This window comes from Eubalaena glacialis, chromosome 8 (assembly GCF_028564815.1).
Source record: "Eubalaena glacialis isolate mEubGla1 chromosome 8, mEubGla1.1.hap2.+ XY, whole genome shotgun sequence".
Lineage (NCBI taxonomy): Eukaryota > Metazoa > Chordata > Mammalia > Artiodactyla > Balaenidae > Eubalaena > Eubalaena glacialis.
This window is the reverse complement of record NC_083723.1, coordinates 58358231-58363873: the sequence shown is the minus strand read 5'-3', so window position 1 is coordinate 58363873 and position 5643 is coordinate 58358231.

Here is a 5643-nt window from a genome sequence, read left to right as displayed (position 1 = left end):
GTATTATTTTAAATTTGTCATGTCAAAAATTTTCTGACCACAAATTTTCCATTTCAAAAATGTTCTCACCATCACAATTCTTCTTGAATAGAAGAGTAATGTAAATAAATAAATTGAAATTGAGCCCCCTGTTGGTGATGAAGTATTCCCCCCAAATGGCATAGTAACTCAATTTTTGACGGTCTTTGTCGTTGAACTTTGGAAAGCTTTTTGAAAGTGTTAAATACGTTCAACTGGTTTTTCAAAGATCACTAGTATAACTTAGAGACATTATAACCTCTTATAAAAAAACATATTTTCATTTCCCCAATAACTTTTTCTAGCTTAATACTCAAGGACCAAGGCCACAATTGCAAAATTTCAGGACACACCATACCCAGAAAGTATACTGTAAACTTTGCTTCCTGAAGTTTGGTAATGCAATAGTACAGATGAAAACTTTCATTTATTATTCCATTGCTTGTTATTAACTACTTTTAGAAGACTGTGGGGATTTTGTGTGTGTTCATTTTGGGAGTTAAAAAAAAAATGATTGTATGTGCCTAAATTACATGTTTTAGACCCTTCAAAGAAAGGATGAATTAATATTTGCTTATTTTTTCCTGGTAAAAATGATTCATTGAGCGAACATCTAAAAAAATGAATAATTTCAATATTACCATAAATTTGAAGTGGAAAATGTTTTTCTATAAGGAGTTTGTATAAATTATTTAAAAAGTAATTAAACTGGAGCTCAACTAAAGAGTGTATTGTAGGAGGGAAAGTGATCTCTTCATGAATAGAAACTAAATGTTTTCATAAAGTGGTGTAGTTATTGTGACAGCACAAATTGTATTAATAACTAGTTGGGAATTGAAATAAAATGTTACTAAGTTTCAAAGGCTTGCCTTTTAATTGAATTTTGTGTGATTATTACATGAATGAAATAAAATCTAAGTATTTCTCCTTTTTGTGCTCGTGGGGCAGATATTCATTTGTTCACAATTTTCCTGCTTGTAATCATTAGCATTCAAACTTTTTTTGTCAGGTGGTCAAAACACTGAAAAGAGCAACCCAGAAACGAACTGGCAGAAGTGAGTATGAAACGCTGTCTAGTGTGACAGACACATTCATGACTGGAGTCTGAAAAATCAGGGTTTTTTAGATTCCTGATTATTACCCCATAGCTTAATAGAGACCCAGAACTCAATGCAAGTACCATCTCCCCTGTACCACCTACCCACATTGACTGTCTCCCCTTTAATACTTGTTTAGAATTCATTATCTGCAATAACAATGATCTTCAAAGAAAGGTATATTTACCGTCAGGAGTATGCAAGATAATCCATTAGGATACAGAAAGTAAACATTAAAGCTTCTATTTGTTTTTTATTTCCTCCTTCTTAAAACGTACTTTTTGCGAGTCTTGTAATGTATTAACATTAGTATATATGTATACTATTTAAAAATTTTTAAATGTATATTGCTAGTGCATGCTCAAAAGTTTTTTAATGGTAGAGACTCATGTCCAAGAAATTTTAGAGCTAATGTTCTATTGTTCTGTACTTATTTTAACACTTAAGTAATGACTGAATCTTCCTGGGCCCCTACTATCTTTATGATCTTAGCTCAGTTATTAAATTCCTCTATGTGCAAAATAGAACTAAAAATGATACATTGCAGTGGATGTAGTTCTGATTGTATCATTTTTATGAGAACAGTTTTGTAAGAGATAAAGTGCTACTCAAATGTGTATGAATACCTTGAGAGCAGACAATAGTTCATTTTTGTATTTCCAGGACTTTTCACAGTGGCTGGCAAATAGAGCATGTTTAATAAATATATGAATAAATGAATGAATGAGGGTCTCTCTCTCTCTCTCTCTCTCTCTCTCTCTCTCTCTCTCTATATATATATATATATATATACATATCATTAACATTCTTATGAGAAAGAGCAAGATGTGGTGGAAAACATTAATGATCATAAGTGAGAAAAATCAAATTATCTTGCTCTATCCTTGGCACTGTGATTTTTTTAAAAACAAGTCATTCATTTTGGCTGAGCTCAGTTTTTCCCTCTACAAATTAGGCATAATAAGATAATTATCCCGCCCTACTTCACAGAGCTGTTTTTAGAATAAAATTTATGTGAATTATATATGTGAAAGTTTGTCATGAACTCTTATGAAAATTCTAGGCTAACATTGGTGTTGATTTCTTACGGTTCTATCATCTCCTGCTAAATTGCACTTGACTAGAAGGAAAAGTTCCTCCCTGCCTTATGCTTTTGTTACATTCCCTTCTGTGCCTAACACAATGCTTTACCCATAATAAATTCTTTATTTAAAAAAAAAAAAAAAAAAAGGAGGCTTTTTAAGGAATGGTGACCTTCTGTTTTCAAACCTGCCCATGCTTTTGAGCAAAAAGCTGGTGGTGTTTGAGGGGTTCCAAACCAGTACCAACTTGTGTCCCCCCAAGCACTTTTTATCAGTAAAAAGGCAAAGCATGTACTGGAGAGAATGCTTGATTTATACCTGTCTAGGCAATCAACCTGCCACCCACAGAAATGTTGGAAGTTTGGCAGTTAATCAGCAAGGCAATTTTTTTGCTCTATTCTCCGTTGACGATCCTTTGAGTTTGTTCCATAATGGTGTTCCTTAGTCATTTTGTCCCATAATAAAAGCTCTGTGAATAAGGACTTTGTCTGTATCTCCACAGCACCTCCAGAACAGTGCTGGAGAACAGTGCCAGAACAGTGCCTGGTATATCCTGGGTGCTCAATAAATACTTGTTGGATGAATGAGCTAAATGACTCATGGAAATGAAGAATATGTATACTCAAGATTTTGAAGTATTTACCCAAACATTGATTTGATTTAATTCAGTAAAAGTTTTCCCCAATTTCCATCATTATAGAAAAGACTGAAAAAACTAGAGTTTGTGCTGAATTCTTTTCCAGTGTTAAGCTCCCCCGATAGTCAAATTACATTGCAATTTCTCTCCTGTGCTTATGCGTATGCATATTTGTTTCAAATACATATAAATAATGGGCATCCTTTTGATTTAAACCCAGTCCTATATAGCTCCTATTTTTTCTCAGGACCATAATTTCATGTTTGAGGAGAAGAAAAAATAACCAACACGTTTGAACATAAATACATCCACTCTCAAGGAGATGTCTTTCATTGGGCTAAAGACACATTTTTTTCCCCAAATATATAACCCAAGAAATTATTTTACACACAAACCAAAGAGGTTACAGAATGAATTTTTAAATTTAACCCTTCAAGATACCATTCTATTTCTTTCAGAAATTACATTATGAATTTGAAGATTAGAAAATAATCACATTTTCAGTGCTATTTAAGTGTGCTTTCCCTAAGACTCAAAATTTAAATGCAATTTTTCTCACTCTCCTATGTAGCACTTTTCTAAAGCAGTTGCATATTATCTCTACAAGGTTTATAGAGTAAGAATACTGAGGGCCCAGAGATGTATCCAGTTGCTCAAGTGACCAGTTAAGTTCCTTTCTCTTTTCTCACCCTGCCCACCTCCTGGTGGGTCAATTGATGAGGAATGAATTGGCCAAAAGGCAAGGAGTGGGGGATGAGAGGCAAAGTCCTGGATAAAGAGAACTAGATAATTAAACACTGGATAGTGAAGAGTTGACTTAAAACAGCTCTTTTCAAAGGAGACTTCAAACTGCTGTCTCCTTACCAGACTGGAGAATCCAATTTGTCAGGATGAGTTGATTCTCATGCAGATGATGTAACCTGACAGCTAGCAACATGTAGCGGTCTGGTAACCAAGCCAAGAAATTTGGTAGCACAGAGTAAGTGGAGATGAATCTTTTTCTAATCAATCAGGATTACGTTTCTTAGAGGTTGTTTAGCCTGTTACACATTAACAGCATATTTTAAACACATTCTGTGCTTTTAAAATTGTTATAATTACAAAAATGGATTTTTTCTGCTCACAAATTAATTACAGGAAAAAGTGATGATGAAAGTATAGTTATTGACTCATGTTCATATCCTAGAATGCCAAGGATATTTCACAGGCAGATTGGCATAATTCAACTTCCTTTGAATAGTGACTAAATTGGGCTCAAGGAGAACTTAGAGTTTGATCTATAAATATTCATTTACTATAATACAGTGGGGCTCTTTTTTAAGTGACAGTTCTAACTCATTATTAAATATATGCAATAAATTTCCGGGATGCCTAAGAATATAGCCAAGGGAAAAAATGCTTTTGAAGATTGAAAAAAGATTCATGCACTCTCTGGATCTCAACTAACAAAAATTAATTAATTAATAGGTCTAAATTATGTCTGTCCATAATGCAGCCAAAGTACCAGCTTCCCAGATGTTCTTAATGTCACCGATCCCATTATAATTCCTCAAATGCCAACAGTACCTCCTTTGGGGTAGGGGAATTATACAAGAGAACAGATGCTAGCAGGATGGAGGAGTACAACCATAGGCATGTTGGTCAGAATAATTATAGTTGTTAAAGCAAGAATATTCAAAGAGCAGTGCATAATCATGCATTACCAAAAAATCACAATGATAACCTGACCAGTCTACAACATCCTCCACTAGAGAGGGACACCTCCTTTTCGACAAGTACCTGCAATACCGGAAGGCAAATGGCAGTACTGAATAGCCAACTGTTTTGCGTATGTTGACTGTGATTGTCAAACAAAGGATCCTCTTTTTCAGGGTGCTTTCTCCATTGGAGATACTTGGTTAATATTTGCTACACTCTCTTCATTTCTTTCATTGCACCTTTTGCCATTTATCTATTTTCTTTTTTGCTTATTTGTCTCCCATTCTAAACTGTAAACTACCCATGGTCATTTTTCTTAGGGAGGGAGATAACTTTTTATCAAATTATAATATTCATGCAGTAAAGTACATATATCCTTAGTGTAGAGGTCAACGAATTTTCACAAATTAAACACAACTGTATAGCAAGTATCCAAATTAAGAAGCAGAAGACCAGCAGCACCCCAGAAGACTCCTGGTACTATGTTCTAGGTTGTTATACTCCAAAGGTAAACATTTCCTGACTTTTAAAAACTGTGATTTCTTTTGCCTCTTCTTGGACTTTATTCCAAATAAGGCTGCTCTAAATATATGTTCACAAAAAGTATATATCTCTGGTAAATATATGTACATATCTTTGTGGTATATATACATAGTAGTATAATTTGGGAGTCATAGGGTATGCATATGTTCAGTTTCAGTAGACATGGCAGACAGTTTTCCAAAGCATTTAAACCAGTTTCCACTTTTACCATCAGTGTGTGAGTGAGGAATCATATCTGGTTTGTTCACCATTTTATCTCCTGCACGTGTCACAGCACTTAGCACCAAGTAAGTACTCAAGAAGTCTTGGCTGAATAAATTAAATTGATATATGTTAGAATGTCTAAATGACTATTAGCATTTCATCAATCTTTTCAAGTTTATAAGAAGCCGAAACAAGTTTCTGGCCCACTTCACAATTTTGCTGAGAGCCATCCCTAGGTAATCAGTCCCTGAAAAAAACACCTCTTCACTGAATGCTGTTTTCTAGGACAGATTGCTGACTCGATGGAATAAACAGTATCAATCTGACAACATAATGAGTTTAGATATGTTAGCAGAGGAAGACA